The following is an 18,920-nucleotide window of genomic DNA, read 5'->3' as shown; positions in this document are numbered from 1 at the left end:
TCAGGAGCAAGTTGCTCAGTTTTCATGTAGTTGTGCGGTTTTGAGTGAGTTTCTTAATCTTGAGTTCTAATTTGATTGCACTGTGGTCTGAGAGACAGTTTGTTGTAATTTCTGTTCTTTTACACTTGCTGAGGAGTGCTTTACTTCCAATTATGTGGTCAGTTTTAGAATAAGTGTCATGTGGTGCTGAGAAGAATATATATTCTATTGATTTGGGGTGGAGAGTTCTGTAGATGTCTATTAGGTTGGCTTCTTGTAGAGCTGAGTTCAGTTCCTGGATATCCTTGTTAACCTTCTGTCTCGTTGATCTGCCTAATATTGACAGTAGGATGTTAAATTCTTCCATTATTATTATGTGATAGTGTAAGAGTCTTTGTAGTCTCTAAGGACTTGCTTTATGAATCTGGGTGCTCTTGTGTTGGGTTCATATATATTTAGGATAGTTAACTCTTCTTGTTCCATTGATCCCTTTACCATTATGTAATGGCCTTCTTTGTCTCTTTTGATCTTTATTGGTTTAAAGTCTGTTTTATCAGATACTAGGATTGCAACCCTTGTTTTTCTTTGCTTTCCATTTGCTTGGTAGGTCTTCCTCCATCCTTTTATTTTGAGCCTAAGTACATCTTTGCACATGAGATGGGTCTCCTGAGGTCATTACACTGATGGGTCTTGACTCTTTATCCAATTTGCCAGTCTGTGTCTTTTAATTGGGGCATTTAGTCCATTTACATTTAAGGTTAATATTCTTATGTGTGAATTCAATCCTGTCATTATGATGTTCACTGGTTATTTTGCCCATTAGTTAATGCAGTTTCTTCATAGCATCAATGGTCTTTACAATTTGGCATGTTTTTGCCATGACTGGTACCTATTGTTTCTTTCCATGTTTAGTGCTTCCTTCAGAAGCTCTTGTAAGGCAGGCCTGGTGGTGACCAAATCTCTCAGCATTTGCTTGTCTGTAAATATTTTGATTTCTCCTTCACTTATGAAGCTTAGTTTGGCTGGATATGAGATTCTGGGTTGAAAATTCTTTTCTTTAAGAATGTTGAATATGGCCTCCACTCTCTTATGCCTTGTAGGGTGTCTGCCAAGAGATCCACTGTTACTCTAATGGGCTTCACTTTGTCGGTAACTCGACCTTTCTCTCTGGTTGCCCTTAATACTTTTTCCTTCATTTCAACCCTGGTGAATCTGACAATTATGTGTCTTGGGGTTGCTCTTCTCGAGGAGTGTCTTTGTGGTGTTCTCTGTATTTCCTGAATTTGAATATTGACCTGCCTTACTATGTTGGGGAAGTTCTCCTTGATAATATCCTGAAGAGTATTTTCCAAGTTGGTTACATTCTTCCCATCACTTTAAGGTACACCAATCAAACGTAGATTCAGTCTTTTCACATAGTCCCATATTTCTTGAAGGTTTTGTTTGTTTCTTTTTACTCTTTTTTCTCTAACTTTGTCTCCTCACTTTATTTCATTAATTTGATCCTCCATCACTGATACCCTTTCTTTCACTTGATCAAATTGGCTATTGAAGTTTGTGCATACGTCACAAAATTATCGTGCCATGGTTTTCAGCTCCATCAGGTCATTTAAGGTCTTCTCTACACTGTTTATTCTAGGTAGCCATTAGTGTAATCTTTTTTTCAGGGTTTTTAGCTGCCTTGCCATGGGTTCTAACATCCTCCTTTAGCTCAGAAAAGTTTGTTATTACCAACCTTCTGAAGCCTACTTCTGTCAACTTGTCTAAATCATTCTCCATCCAGCTTTGTTCCATTGCTGGTGAGGAGCTGTGATCGTTTGGAGGAGAAGAGGTGCTCTGATTTTTAGAATTTTCAGTTTTTCTGCTCTGGTTTCTCCCCATCTTTATGGTTTTATCTACCTTTGGTCTTTGATGTTGGTGACCTACAGATGGGGTTTTGGTGTAGATGACCTTTTTGTTGATGTTGATGCTATTCCTTTCTGTTTGTTGATTTTCCTTCTAACCATCAGGTCCCTGAGCTGCAGGTCTGTTGGAATTTGCTGGAGTTCCACTCCAGACCCTGTTTACCTGGGTATCACCAGTGGAGGTTGCAGAACAGCAAATATTGCTGCCTGATCCTTCCTCTGGAAGTTTCGTCCCAGAGGGTCAGCCACCGACATGAGGTGTCTGTCGGCCCCTACTAGGAAGTGTCTCCCAGTTGAGCTACACAGGGTTCAGGGACCCACTTGAGGAGGCAGTCTGTCCATTTTCAGAGCTCAAATGCCATGCTGGGAGAACCACTGCTCTCTTCAGAGCTGTAAGACAGGGACATTTAAGTCTGTAGAAGTTGTCTGCTGTCTTTTGTTCAGCTATGCCCCGCCCACGGAAGTGGAGTCTAGAGGCAATAGGCCTTATTGAGCTGTGGTGGGCTCCTCCCAGTTCAAGCTTCTGGGCCACTTTGTTTACCTACTTAAGCCTCAGCAATGGCAGACACCCCTCCCCCAGTCAGCCTGCCATCTCACAGATCGATTTCAGACTGCTGCACTAGCAGTGAGCAAGGTTCCATGGGTATGGGAGCTGCCAAGCCAGGCACAGGCCCGGGAGAGAATCACCTTGTCTGCCAGTTGCTGAGACCTTGGGAAAAGCAGGTATTTGGGCAGAAGCATCTTGTTTTTCCAGGTAGTCTGTCATGGCTTCCCTTGGCTAGGAAAGGAAAATCCTCAGACCCCTTGCACTTCCCAGGTGAGGCGATGCCCCCCCGCCCCCCCCCCCCCACTTTGGCTTGCTGCGTCGATCACACTGGGAGCTGCAGACCAGAGCTGTTCCTATTTGGCCATCTTGGAACACCCTCTTAAGCCAAGTTCTTTAATGCTAAGAAGTCCAATGATAAGTTTTATGACCACTAATATGTACTTCTTTAAAATGGCAATGCTCTTTGATCACAGAGTGTCAGAGATTAATAAGTACATTTTCCCCTACCTCCATATGACTTCTAAGCATTTTCTTTCTTCTAGTACCATTTCTATCTTAGTGTCTTACACAGATCCTGGTGAGTTTTTTATTTCTCAGGCTGAATGTCCCAGATACTGGTGGGTGCCACCAGTCATTCTGCGAGCTGCAGATTCTTAGATGATTGGATTGTCATTAATGAGTGACACAGTGAATGTTCCATTCTCCCTTGGCTAGAATCTATCTCTTAGAGCCTTGTTAGTCAATATTCAGTCCGAGGAACAACTGCATCACCTGGGAACTTGTTAGAAATACAGAATGTCAGGCCCTGCTGCAGACCTACTGAGTCAGATGGGCATTTTAACAAGATGCCCAGGTAACGGGTTTCCACATTAAAGTTTGGGAAGCAATAATCTTGAAACTTCAGTGGGACTCCTTCAGTTCAATTTCTTCTCCTAGGGTGTTTGACAGCCTTCTATTTCACCTTGCTGTTTAAAGGATTCTCAGCCTAGATTTATGGGGATGGCCAAACACACAACACCTGAAACTGAACTGATGTGATCACAGCTGTTTGTTAGTACATATACTTACAGCACACAGTGGCATAAGAAACACTGCACACTTCACTGGGTCATGGAGAGATTGCATTCAGGAATAAAGTCAATAACTGAGGGCTATGGGAGGCAGACATTTTAGTTTCAAGAGGGTGAGCTGCCCCCTATTTCCTGTGGAAAAATATAAGTGATTTTTAAAAATAAATCTACAGACTGTCAGGGACTGAAATACCTATTCAAGGATAAGTAGGAACTGCCCCGGTCCCTTTGATTAAGAGAGTCATCTTGTTGGAGACCTTATCTATAAGAGTGGAGTGGGGAGAACTTGTGATTGGGACATTCAAGACCCTCCAGGCCCCTGATTTCACCAGATATAAAGGCAGCGCAAAATGTTGGAACTTAATTTTAGGCTTTATACCTCATAAGTAAGTAATCTTATAAAAATACTTACTGATTCCATGATATAAAACTATATGCATGTAACCACCAAGTATAGTGCCTAGACTATGGAAAGTATTCAATTAATATATAAAACTCCTGCTCTCCTCTTACAGTCTTGGCCATATAATAACCATAGTCTACAATGATTTAGATTCAACTACCATTGCATGAAGACCTACCCCATGCCAGACACCATTAATTGCTCCCACATACATCATCTTATTTAATCTAATATTCACCCCAATGCTATGAGTCAGTTGTTCTCATCTCTGCTTTATAGACCAGGAAATTGAAGACAGTTTTACCCAGTCACAATGGACCCTGCTTCATCATGTCTCATCATAGCCTTCATCAGTGCAATCTGTGATCCCTTATAATTATATAATGATAACCCAGCAATGCAGTAGAACCTTCACAGATATACAGATGCCAGTCATAATTTGTGAGAAACCAAAAGTAGAAAAACAATTGAATTTATTTGACTAACTAATAATATGAACAGCAGAAAAGATAGACATGTATAAAATGTTTTGGACTTGGTTTGCTAGGCTGATACAGATAAAATATGACAGTAACTAGAAGATTACTTAAGAAACTGTTAATTGAACGAGACAGTCTGGACATAGTAACTATCAATTTTTCCAGGCTGTGTAAGTTAGATTATTAGGTGCCATGCACCTGAACTGTATCTTTTTAGTTACCAGGAAAAAAAAATGCCCTGCTTCCTCATAGTTAGAGGCAGTGTAGCATAGCGTGTAGGAGTGCAGACTGTGGATCCAGACATCCTAAGTTGAAATCCTAGCTCTTCTGCTTTCTGCTAGTAGTATCTGAGGTCAGTCACTGAACTTCTCTGTGCTTCATTTTCCTCCTGCAAAACATAGACAACAACAGCTTCTATTCAGAGTCGTTGCAAAGATGGAATGAGTTAATATATATAACACATTTTGAAAATTGCCTGGGACAAAGTAATGCTATGTAAGTAGAAGCTTTTATTATTATGAGCCAGTGTTATGTCTTTGACTTCCAGGAAGGATCAATAAAATAAAGTGATCCCATGAGACTTACCCAAATAAATAGAACAAAATAAATAGCCCAAGAACAGACATTAGTATATAAAATAATTTAGTTTATGGTAAAGAAGACTATTTCAATCAGTAAAGAAACATTTAAAATGTCAAATGTAAAATAATGAATTGGGTTATTCAATAAAGGATGCCGGGAGAATTAGACAGCTTTATCTCCTGACCCCTCACCCTCCACCTGCACTCCATTCTATGCTACTACTGATGATACTTTGAGTAATCATGATAACACCACATACCATGGATTACCAGTGTCCCAGCAAAAAAAAAAAAAAAAAAAAAAAAAAAAAAAAAAGGATGATTTATCTTTGCATCAAATAAGTGAGACACTCAATCCCAAAATCCCATTTTAATAGCTTATTTCTGAGACCCCTCTTGGTACCAATTATGTAATCCATTAGGGTGCTTGTAGCACATAGATGACACATTCAGATAGGGTAATGGACAAAAGTTTAGCTAAATGATTATTGAAAAAAATGTGGTGGAAACCAGTGATAATGGCAAAGAACCCCAGGGCTAGCAACAAGAGGTCAGATACCATATCTAGGTCTAAAGGGGCATTTATCAGAATGCAGTAAAACCTGGAGCTATCAGGTCGTCCCCTGACAGGAGCTGTGGCTTTGGCTGGGTGATCACAGCCACTGCCAACCTGAAGCCTGACATATAGAAAGACAGGGGAACAAATGCTTCACCCCTCTCTTCTCTGTCACCCTCTGAACCTCTGGAAGCCAGAAGACAAGAGAGCCTGGTTGATCTGGTTGTTACAGATCAGCTTCCTGGGGGCTCAGAGGAGAGTAGAGAGGGAAAGAGAGTGAATCTTAAGGAGTAAACAGCAAATAAGAGAATATCTAGCATACTCACTAAGGAAGTAAATATGTCATCCCAAATAATTGAGAGGAGGGCATTGTCTTCTTAGCTTGCTGAAGTTTCCCAATAACCAAAGGATATCAGTCTAGGATGGGACTAGATCCTTGTCTGTTACACTGATGGGAAGGGTCTATTTACAGCTGTATTGATTGGTCCAAAATTTAAAGGAGAAAGCCACATAACTCACATACCCTAGATTTGCTCATGTTATTGCTAATCTTCAAGTTATATTAGAATCTGGGGCCTCCATCCAATTGACTTCAATCTTTGGATTTTAAGACATGCAAATGTGTTTCCATATAACTATAAAGCCCTCTGAATTTGGTGGATTTCTATTCTTTTATTTTCTGTTTCATAGAACCAAAAAACTCTTACAAATATTAAAGTGACATCTGATTGAATTCTCGATACATCTCAAGTCTTTGGCTTTGCAATCTAAAGTAATTCTACATCTGGTGTTACTCTATTGTTCACCCTCAATAGCGGATGACCTTGCACCTTTCCATTCTATTTCTACACTCCTGGTGCTATCGAAACGCTAGCTACTTTATATTCTCTATTTTATAGCTTCTGTTTACTCATATCTTCTGCTTACTAATGGTTTTCTCTGTCTTGTGGGATTTTTGCATGCATTTTCCCATCATATCCTTTTGTTACTGACCAGCTATATCTTTATTTACAATCCCAAGGCAAGTAATAAAAGAAATTTCTTTGTCCAGTCATTCCCATTTGGACAGAGCTATCATGCAAGGCCACCTCATAGTCCCTTAGCTGGTGACTTGTGAAATTGGTTCCCTGCAGATTGGTTCTCTAGGGATGTGTGCACACCTCTGGCTCATTCAGTGGCAGCCAGAGTAGACAAGTGGAATCACATGGTAGAGCATATGGAAATCTGCACAAGAGGCTAAATAGAACTCTTCGTTCAGAAGGTGTCAGTGGTAATGACGGATACCTGGATGGGTCTTTCCATACAATAATTGAATAAAATAGACAAAAAATTTTTAATTTTAGAACTGTAAGAAAAAATAGGTGGGTATATATGTAATTTCAGTGCAGGGAAAGTTTTTAAAGCATAAATACAAAGGGAAAAAACATAAGGAAATTTATTAATATATACATTAAAAATGAATTAACTTTTATGTTTAAATATTATAAGGTTAAAAAGAAAGTTGCTAGGTGTAGTACCATGTGCCTATAGTCCTGGCTATTTGGGAGGCTAAGGCAAGAAGATTTCTTGAGCCCAGAAGTTCCAGTCCATGTTAGGCAACATAGTGAGATCCTGTCTCAATTGAAAATAAATGTATATATAATAGCAACTACCTGGATAAATATATTTGCAACATATTGACAGGCATTTAAATTATTCCTATCTTAAGAAGAACCCTGATAAAATAATTGGCACAGACCTTGAATAGAGAATCTGCAAAAAGAAGCAGAGGAAGGAAGGAAGGAAAAAGGAAGGAAAGAAGGAAGGGAGGAAGGAAAGAAGGAAGGAAGGAAGGAAGAGAGGGAGGGAGGGAGGGAGGAAGGATCAACTTTGCCAATAATCAGAGAGATAAAAACCAATTTAACAATGTTTTGACAGACATAGCTTATGCTTCTCAGGTTAGGGGTATTATTACGGTAGAAAATTCATTCTCCAGAGTTTTTGGAGGGTCATTCAGGAATACATAGGAAAGCCTTAAAACTATGCCCACAAAAAATACTTTAACTTCTAGGAATTAATCCTAGGTAAATATTAAGTAAAAAATTAAGAATAGAGATGCACCATTTACGTACATGGTTTTTCATAATAGTATTATGTATTATGAAGAAAATAAGCAAAGAAGAACATTTTTAAAGGGAACAACTTTATGGTATATGATAGGGGATTAGTTAAATTGTGGATAGTGGAATACCATGCAGCCACTACAATTTATGTTATAAATAAAATTAATAGCATGAGAACATGTTCACAAAATGTTGGTGAAAAAAGTAATTACAAAAAAAATAAAGAATATGATCATTGTGTTTATTAAAATGTATATATTTATATGACATATGAACATAGTCAAACAATTGCTATTGAGAGGTGACAGTAGATTAACCTTAGATGTAGAATGACCTTAGATTGTTAATCAACAGCCACAAGAAATATCGAGATTTTAATCAAATATCACTTTAGTATCTTTAAGAATTTTCTGTCCCTACCACACAGGAATGATGTATATCAAAATGTTTACTATGACCTGGATGATGATGACAAATGTGCTTTTCATTTTCTAAGTTTTTAATGCTGTGTTTTAAGTTTTCAGAGTTTCTAAATGGAATTATAACTTGAAGTTTTGACTGAGTCACCAAGATGAAGTAGAATGGCATAAGGTAAAACATGAGGCAAAGATGCAAATATTCAAAGGGAATATCTAGACACTTTAAGAGTTTATAACTCCTAAGCCTCTCACCCATAAGAAGGCTAAAGAACAGTTGGGTTTAGTGATTGAGAAAGAATCTGAAAAGGGATTTTTAAGGAAAATTTCTTTGCAGAGAACTGTTCTGTTCTAGTTCTTGGCCCTCACATCAAGCCTATAAAGAGGGCCTCCAATTCAGTTTGCTATATGCTACTTACAGTTCAGGGGGAATAATGAACTTGTGTCTGATTCTCACCAGGAAGGCACTGGCAAGCCCCCTCAATAATGGGATCAAAGGTGAGTTTGTTGCACTAGGTGACCCAAAAGTCTGAAATTTGTTGGGACAAAGGATGTTTGAGTATTTCTTTCAGACTAGATGTGTTACTTGAGAAAAGCCAGGTTGAAGCTATTTTAAACCTTGTCCACTGGAGTATCCTGAAAAGGTGATGGGACTTACCAGAAATACTCTGTGTGATGGTTAACTTTATATTTCAATTTTGCTAGGCTATGGTATCCAGTTGTTTGATCAAACACTAGTCTAGATGTTGCTGTGAAGGTACTTTTTAGATGAGATTAACATTTTCATCACTAGACTTTAAGGAAAGCAGATTATATTCCATAATGGGGGTGGGCCTCATTTAATCAGTGGAAAGCCTTAAAAGCAAAGACTGAGGTTCCCAAAGAAGAAGCAATTCTGTCTCAAGACTGCAACACAGAACACTGACCTGAGCTTCCAGTCTTCAGATTCAAATTCAAGACTTATTCAGAGAAGGCTCAACTCCCTCTGAATTTCCATCCTGCCTGCCTGCTCTACAGATTTTGGCCTTGCCAGCCTCCAATCATATGACCCAATTCCTTAAAATAACTTTCTCTCTCTCTCTCTCTCTCTCTCGCTCTCGCTCTCGCTCTCGCTCTCGCTCTCACTCTCACTCTCATTCTTGTTTCTGTTTCTCTGAAGAACCCTGGCCAATACAGTCAGTGTCAAGTGAGCTTCTGGAACACAAAGGCTGAGAGAGGAGCTGCCAGCAGGAGGAAATTCATTGCCTGCCTCTCAGGACACACATTCAGGAGTTCTTAGAAAGACTTCTGAAGAGGAAGAGAGAGGAACAGTCCATAGGAAACACTTGCCCAGGCCAAAGAATGCACAGCTGTCTAACAAAAATGCCCATACAATTAGAGCTTTTCTATCCCTATTGCTTCTCCTTCTTATATCACTACACCCCTCATCCCTGCCACCACACCAATCCTGGTAAAGATAGAAAGCCACAATTAGCAAGACAAAACAAGGGGATGGAAGCCTAACTTGAGAAAGGAAAGAGAAGGGTGATACCTCTCCTTCCCTGCCTTCCTGCCTGAAGAAAATCACCAGCCACGGGAGCAGAAATACTTTAACCTTAAATCAAGGTCAGAGTTTGCATCATTCCTTGGGACTGGATTGAAACCGTGATTGTGACTATAACATTATTTTTTATTGTTATTATGTAAAAGTAAACCAGGGTGGGGAAACACTTTCTCCACTGAATGTATTTATATAGACAGTGGGAGATTAAAAAAAATAAATAAATACGCTTTTCTAATACATCCCAAGAGTCCTACATGTTCAATGTGCCACTTACACAAATATTACTTTTTATGATTGAAAAAAAGCCAGTATTATATTTTCAATATTAATTTAATGAATATGTGCATATCTCACATAAATGCTAGTTTAATATATTATGACACACTATCTAATAATGTCTTTTATATGAGAACTTCTGTGATAAATTCTTCCAAAAATAAATTTAGTCTCCCCAAAAATTAGACTTTCCAGAAATATATATTTTTTAATTTACAATAAAAATCATAATACCTTTATTCCAACAAATATTTATTGCCAAAAAACTACATGTTATCCATATACTAATAATAACAAAGTGGATATTGTTTCTGCCGCATGAGGCTCGCTTGCTGGTAGAGGAAACAGTCGTTACATAAATAAACATAGAATTACAAATTTTGGTGAGCACTTAAGGAAAAGTATTATGTGAGAATAAATACAGAATAATAATTTAGATCAATATATTTGGAAAGTGTCCCTCTGAGGAAGTGACATTCGAGCCTAGATTTGGATGATTCACAGATGCTAATTAGGTAGAGAGAATCAGAACCTAGGAGAAAAGCGTCCAGGTAGAGAGAAGAGTGTGCCCCAAGGTCATGATGTGGAAAGCCCTGGGTATACACAAGAAAGCATGCTGGATTGTAAAGAGTGGAAGGGAGTGTTACGGTAGAGGAGGCTGGAGAATCAGTCAGATCATGCATGCCTTTGTAGGACACATTATAACGTTGGATTTCATCATAAGTTCCCTGAGAAGCCATCAAAGGATTTTTGAGAAAAGACAAGACATCCGGGCATATGTTGTTTTATTGCACTTCACTTTACTGTGTTTCTCAAATATTGCATTTTTTTTTACAAATTGAAGGTTTGTGGCAACCCTGCATTGAGCAAGTCTATTGGTGCCATTTGTCCAATAACATATGCCCACTTTGTGCCTGTGTCACATTTTGGTAATTCTTTTTTTTTTTTTTTTTGAGAGGGAGTCTCACGCTGTTGCCCAGGCTGGAGTGCAGTGGCACGATCTCGGCTCACTGCAAGCTCCGCCTCCCGGGTTCCCGCCATTCTCCTGCCTCAGCCTCCTGAGTAGCTGGGACTACAGGCGCCCGCCACCGCGCCCGGCTAATTTTTTGTATTTTTAGTAGAGACAGGGTTTCACTGTGGTCTCGATCTCCTGACCTTGTGATCCGCCCGCCTCGGCCTCCCAAAGTGCTGGGATTACAGGCTTGAGCCACCGCGCCCGGCCCACATTTTGGTAATTCTTGCAATACTTCCAGCTTTTTTCATGATTATTATATCTGTTTTAGTGATCTGTGATCAGTGATCTTTGACATTACTATCACAATTGTTTTGGGATGTCATGAACTGTACCCATATAAGATAACAAACTTAATCAATAAATATTGTGTGTGTGTTGACTGCTCCACTATCAGCCTTTCCCTCATTTTTCTCTCTATTCTCTGGTCTACCTAACTCCTGAGACATAACAATATTGAAATCAGGCCAACCAATAATCCTACAATGATCTCTTAGCATTCAAGTGAAAGAAGAGTCTTATATCTCTCAATTTAAGTCAAACTCTAAAAGTGATTAAGCTTAGTGAAGAAGGCATGTTCAAACCAGAGATAAGCCAAAAGTTAGGCCTCTTGTACCAGTTAGCCAAGTTGTGAGTGCAAAGGAAAAGTTACTGAGCAATTAAAAGTGTTACTTCAATGAACATGTGAATGATAAGAAAGCAAAACAGCCTTATTCCGGATATGGAGAACGTTTTAGTGGTCTAGACAGATCAAAAAAGACAAAACATTCCCTTAGACCTAAGCCTAATCCAGAGCAAGGCTCTAACTCTTTTCAATTCTGTGAAGGCTGAGAGAGGAGAGGAAGCTACAAAAGAAAAGTTAGAAGCTATCAGAAGTTGGTTCATGAGGTTGAAGGAAATAAGTCATCTCCATAAGTGAAGCACAAGTGAAGCAGCAAGGTGCTGATGTAGAAGCTACAACAAAAGGTGCTGATGGAGAAGCTACAATAAATTATTCACAAGATGTAGCTTAGATCATTGATGAAGGTGGCTACAATAAACAATAGATTTTTGTTGTAGATAAAACAGACTGTTCCTGGGAGAAGAGCCCATCTAGGACTTTCATAGTTGAAGAGGACAAGCCAATATCTGATTTCAAAGTTTCAAAGGGCAGGCTGACTCTGTTATTAGGGATTAATTCAGCTTGTGTCTTTACATTGAAGCCAATGCTCATTTACCATTTTGAAAATTCTAGGGCCCTTAAGAATGATGCTATTAATAAATCTACTCTGTCCGTGCTCTGCAAATGGAACAACAAAGCCTAGATGACAGCACATCTGTCTATAGCGTGGTTTACTGAATATTATGACCACTCTTGAGACCTACTGCTCTGGAAAAAAAAAAAAAATTCTTTTCTGAAATATCACTGCTCATTGACAATTCACCTGGTCATGCAAAAGCTCTGACAGAGATGTACAAGGAAGTTATTGTGGATTGTCTGCTTGCTAACACAACATCCATTCTGTAGCTTATGGATCAAGGGGTAATTTCTAATTTCAGGTCTTATTATTTAAGAAATACATTTTAGTTTGCTGTATTCAGGAGATCCATCTCATACGCAGAGACACACATAGGCTCAAAATAAAGGGATGGAGGAAGATCTACCAAGCAAACGGAAAACAAAAAAAGGCAGGGGTTGCAATCTTAGTCTCTGATAAAACAGACTTTAAACCAACAAAGATCAAAAGAGATAAAGAAGGCCATTACATAATGGTAAAGGGATCAATTCGACAGGAAGAGCTAACTATCGTAAATATATATGCACCCAATAGAGGAGCACCCAGATTCATAAAGCAAGTCCTAAGAGACTTACAGAGACTTAGACTCCCATACAATAATAATGGGAGACTTTAACACCCTACTGTCAACATTAGACAGATCAACGAGACAGAAAGTTAACAAGGATATGCAGGAATTCAACTCAACTCTGCACCAAGCAGACCTAATAGACATCTACAGAACTCTTCCCCACAAATCAACAGAATATACATTTTTCTCAGCACCACATCGCACTTATTCCAAAATTGACCACATAGTTAGAAGTAAAGCACTTCTCAGCAAATATAAAAGAACAGAAATTATAACAAACTGTCTCTCAGATCACAGTGCAATCAAACTAGAACTCAGGACTAAGAAACTCAATCGAAACCGCTCAACTACATGGAAACTGAACAACGTGCTCCTGAATGCCTACTGGGTACATAACGAAATGAAGGCAGAAATAAAGATGTTCTTTGAAACCAATGAGAACAAAGATACAACATACCAGAATCTCTGGGAAACATTTAAAGCAGTGTGTAGAGGGAAATTTATAGTGCTAAATGCCCACAAGCGAAAGCAGGAAAGATCTAAAATTGACACTCTAACATAACAATTAAAAGAACTAGAGAAGCAAGAGCAAACACATTCAAAAGCTAGCAGAAAGCAAGAAATAACTAAGATCAGAGCAGAACTGAAGGAGATAGAGACACAAAAACCCTCCCAAAAATCAATGAATCCAGGAGCTGGTTTTTTGAAAAGATCAACAAAATTGATAGACCACTAGCAAAACTAATAAAGAAGAAAAGAGAGAAGACTCAAATAGACGCAATAAAAAATGATAAAGGGATATCAGCACTGACCCCACAGAAATACAAACTACCATCAGAGAATACTATAAACACCTCTATGCAAATAAACTAGAAAACCTAGAAGAAATGGATAATTTCCTGGACACATACACTCTCCCAAGACTAAACCAGGAAGAAGTTGAATCTCTGAATAGACCAATAGTAGGCTCTGAAATTGAGGCAATAATTAATAGCCTACCAACCAAAACAAATCCAGGACCAGACGGATTCACAGCTGAATTCTACCAGAGGTACAAGGAGGAGTTGGTACCATTCCCTCTGAAACTATTCCAATCAATAGCAAAAGAGGGAATCCTCCCTAACTCATTTTATGAGGCCAACATCATCCTGATACCAAAGCCTGGCAGAGACACAACAAAAAAAGAGAATTTTAGACCAATATCCCTGATGAACATCGATGCAAAAATCCTCAATAAAATACTGGCAAACCAAATCCAGCAGCACATCAAAAAGCTTATCCACCATGATCAAGTGGGCTTCATCCCCGGGATGCAAGGCTGGTTCAACATATGCAAATCAATAAACGTAATCCAGCATATAAACAGAACCAAAGACAAAAACGACATGGTTATTTCAATAGATGCAGAAAAGGCCTTTGACAAAATTCAACAGCCCTTCATGCTAAAAGCTCCCAAAAATTTTGGTATTGATGGAACGTATCTCAAAATCATAAGAGCTGTTTATGACAAACCCACAGCCAATATCATACTGAATGGGCAAAAACGGGAAGCATTCCCATTGAAAACTGGCACAAGACAGGGATGCCCTCTCTCACCACTCCTATTCAACATAGTGTTGGAAGGTCTGGCTAGGGCAATCAGGCAGGAGAAAGAAATAAAGGGTATTCAACTAGGAAAAGAAGAAGTCAAATTGTCCCTGTTTGCAGATGACATGATTGTATATTTAGAAAACTCCATTGTCTCAGCCCAAAATCTCCTTAAGCTGATAAGCAACTTCAGCAAAGTCTCAGGATACAAAATCAATGTGCAAAAATCACAAGCATTCTTATATACCGATAACAGACAGAGAGCCAAATAATGAATGAACTCCCATCCACAATTGCTACCAGGAGAATAAAATACCTAGGAATAAAACTTACAAGGGATGTGAAGGACCTCTTCAAGGAGAACTAAAAAACACTGCCCAGTGAAATAAAAGAGGACACCAAAAAAATGGAAGAACATACCATGCTCATGGTTAGGAAGAATCAATATTGTGAAAATGGCCATACTGCCCAAGGTAGATTCAATGCCATCCCCATTAAGCTACCAATGACTTTTTTCACAGAATTGGAAAAAAACTGCTTTAAAGTTCATGTGGAACCAAAAAAGACCCCACATTGCCAAAACAATCCTAAGCCAAAAGAACAAAGCTGGAGGCATCACGCTACCTCACTTCAAACTATACTACACAGCTACAGTAACCAAAACAGCATGGTACTGGTACCAAAACAGAGATATAGACCAATGGAACAGAACAGAGCCCTCAGAAATAATACCACACATCTACAGCCATCTGAACTTTGACAAACCTGACAAAAGCAAGAACTGGGGAAAGGATTCCCTATTTAATAAATGGTGCTGGGAAAATTGGCTAGCCGTAAGCAGAAAGCTGAAACTGGATCCTTTCCTTATTCCTTATACGAAAATTAATTCAAGATGGATTAGAGACTTAAATGTTCAACCTATAGCTATAAAAACCCTAGAAGAAAACCTAGGTAATACCATTCAGGACATAGGCATGGGCAAGGACTTCATGTCTAAAACACCAAAAGCAACGGCAACAAAAGCCAAAATTGACAAATGGGATCTAATTAAACTAAAAAGCTTCTGTACAGCAAAAGAAACTACTGTCAGAGTGAACAGGCAACCTACAGAATGGGAGAAAATTTCTACAATCTTCTCATCTGACAAAGGGCTAATATCCAGAACCTACAAAGAACTTAAACAAATTTACAAGAAAAAAACAAACAACCCCATCAAAAAGTGGGCAAACGATATGAACAGACACTTCTCAAAAGAAGACATTTATACAGCCAACAGACACATGAAAAAATGCTCATCATCACTGGCCATCAGAGAAATGCAAATCAAAACCACAATGAGATATCATCTCACACCAGTTAGAAAGGCAATCATTAAAAAGTCAGGAAACAACAGGTGCTGGAGAGAATGTGGAGAAATAGGAATGCTTTTACACTGTTGGTGGGACTGTAAACTAGTTCAACCATTGTGGAATACAGTGTGGCCATTCCTCAAGGATCTAGAACTAGAAATATCATTTGACCCAGCCATCCCATTACTGGGTATATACCCAAAGGATTATAAATCATGCTGCTATAAAAACACATGCACAGGTATGTTTACTGCAGCACTATTCACAATAGCAAAGACTTGGAATCAACCCAAATGTCCATCAGTGATAGACTGGATTAAGAAAATGTGGCACATATACACCGTGGAATACTATGCAGCCGTAAAAAAGGATGAGTTTGTGTCCTTTGTAGGGACATGGATGCAGCTGGAAACCATCATTCTCAGCCAACTATCGCAAGAACAGAAAACCAAACACCACATGTTCTCACTCATAGGTGGGAATTGAACAATGAGACCACTTGGACACAGGCAGGGGAATATCACACACTGGGGCCTATTGTGGGGAGGGGAAAGAGGGGAAGGATAGCATTAGGAGATATACCTAATGTAAATGACTAGTTAATGGGTGCAGCACACCAACATGGCACATGTATGCATATGTAACAAGCCTGCACGTTGTGCACATGTGTACCCTAGAACTTAAAGTATAAAAAAAAAATACATTTTATAATGCCATAGCTGCCATAGAGAGTGATTTCTCTGATGGACTTGGACAATGTAAATTGAAAACCTTCAGAAAAAAGTTCACCATCTAGAAGTCATCCATAACATTTGTGATTCATGGGGAAAGGTCAAAATATCAACGTTGATAGGGGCTTGAAACAAGTTAATTCCAACCCTCATCAATGAGTTGGAGACATTCAAGACTTCAGTGATGAAGTAACTATAGATATGGGGGAAATAGCAAGAAAACTGGAATAAGAAGTGGAGCTTGAAGGTGGGATTGAATTGCTCCAATCTCATGATCAAACTTTAACAGATGAGGAGTTGCCTCTGACAGATGAGCAAAGCAAGCAGTTTTTTGAGATTAAATATACCCCTGGTGAAGATACTGTAAACATTGTTGGAATGACAACAAACGATTAAGAATATACTTACAACTTTATAAGTAATAAGCTTTATAAATTTATACTTCATTGATAAATCAGAAGCAGAGTGTAAGAAGATTGATCCCAATTTGAAAAAATTTATACTGTAAGTAAAATAGTATTTAACAAAATACCAACAATATCACAAAGCTACAGAGAAAGCTTTCATGAAAGGAAAAGTCAATTGATGCTGCAAACTTCGTTGTTATTTTAAGAAATTGCCATACCGAGTCCAACTTTCATAAATCACCACCATGATCAGTCAGCAGCTATCAACATTGAGGCAAGATCCTCTACCAGCAAAAAGGTAATGACTTGCTGAAGGCTCAAAAGATTGTTAGCAGTTTTTAGCAAAATAAGGGTTTTTTGGGTTTTTTTGTTGTTGTTGTTATTGTTTTCGAGACGGAGTCTCGCTCTGCCACCCAGGCTGGAGTGCAGTGGCATGATCTCGGCTCACTGCTAACTCTGCCTCCCAGGTTCATGCCATTCTCCTGCCTCAGCCTCCCAAGTAGTAGCTGGGACTACAGACACCCACCACCATGCCCGGCTAATATTTTTTCTTGTATATTTTTGTATTTTTAGAGAGACTGGGTTTCACCATGTTAGCCAGGATGGTCTCCATCTCCTGGTCTCGAGATCCGCCCGTCTCGGCCTCCCAAAGTGCTAGGATTACAGGCATGAGCCACCATGCCCTGCCAAAAAAAAAAAAAGGTTTTCTAACTAAGGTATGTATGTACATTTTTTTAGACATTATTCTATTGCACACTTAATATACTATAGGATTATGTAAACAATTTTTATATGCACTGGGAAACCAAAAATTCGTTTTTGGTTTCACTTTATTGCTTTATTGCAGTGGGCTGGAACTGAACTCATAATACCTCCAAAATATACCTATATTTTGATTCAATCTCACTTTTTTTAAGTTTTATTTTTAATTTCTGTAGGTACACAGTAGGTATATATATGTGTGTGTGTGTATATATATATATACATGAGATGTTTTAATACATGCATGCAATGTGAAATAAGCACATTATGAAGAATGGGGTATCCATACCCTCAAGCATTTATCCAATGAGTTGCAAACAATACAATTACACTCTTTAAGTTATTTGAAAATGTACAGTTAACATAGTCACCCTGTTGTGCTATCAAATAGTGTATCTTATTCATTCTTTCCATTTATTTTGTATGCTTTAATCATCCCTACCTCCCTTCAAAATCCCCTACTACCCTTCCCAGCCTTTGGTAACCATGCTTCTACTCTCTATGTCCATGATTTCAATTATTTTGATTTTTAGATCCCACAAATAAGTGAGAACATGTGATGTTTGTCTTTCTGTGCCTGACTTATTTTATTTAATGTAATGATCTCCAGTTCCACCCATGTTGTTGCAAATGACAGGATCTCATTCCTTTTATAGCTGAATAATACTCCATTGTGTATGTACCACATTTTCTTTATTCATTCATCTGTTGATGGACACTTAGGTTGCTTTCAAATCTTAGCTGTTGTAAACAGTGCTGCAACAAACATGGGAGTGCAGATATCTCTTCATTATACTTATTTCCTTTTTATGGAGTATATACCCAGCAGTTAGATTGCTGGATCATATAGTAACTGAATTATTAGTTTTGTGAGGAACCTCCAAACTGTTCTCCATAGTGGTTGCACTAATTTACATTCCCACAAAGAGTGTACAAGCATTCTCTTTACTCCACATACCCTCCAGCATAAGTTATTGCCCATCTTTTGGATAGAAGCCATTTTAACTAGGGTGAGATGATATCTCATTGTAGTTTTGATTTGCATTTCTCTGATGATCAATAATGTTGAGAACCTTTTCATAAGCCTGCTTGCCATTTGTATATCTTCTTTTGAGAATTATCTACTCAAATCTTTAGCCCATTTTTTAAATCAGATCATTAGATTTTTTTCCTATAGAGTTTTTTGAGCTCCTTATATATTCTAGTTATTAATCCCTTGACAGATGGATAGTTTGCAAACATGTTCCCCCATCCTGTTAGTTGTCTCTTTATTTTATTTATTGTATCCTTTGCTGTGCAGAAGCTTTTTAACTTGATGTGATCCCATTGGTTAATTTTTGCATTCGTTGCCTGTGTTTGTGTGTTATT

General features: G+C 38.5%; 1 long non-coding RNA gene across 1 annotated transcript; it reads right to left on the bottom strand.

Moving 5' to 3' along the window:
- Nucleotides 1-4,341: 4,341 nt before the first annotated feature.
- LOC144340908 (uncharacterized) lies at nucleotides 4,342-17,475 on the bottom strand. The gene is made up of 2 exons (XR_013417452.1): nucleotides 17,380-17,475; nucleotides 4,342-4,770 (listed from the first exon to the last, which is right to left on the bottom strand). It is a non-coding gene; the product is annotated as an uncharacterized LOC144340908 (long non-coding RNA).
- Between the last annotated feature and the right edge of the window lie 1,445 nt (nucleotides 17,476-18,920).

Source organism: Macaca mulatta, chromosome 5 (genome assembly GCF_049350105.2).
Source record: "Macaca mulatta isolate MMU2019108-1 chromosome 5, T2T-MMU8v2.0, whole genome shotgun sequence".
Taxonomy (NCBI): domain Eukaryota; kingdom Metazoa; phylum Chordata; class Mammalia; order Primates; family Cercopithecidae; genus Macaca; species Macaca mulatta.
This window is presented reverse-complemented; position numbering and strand designations above follow the sequence as displayed.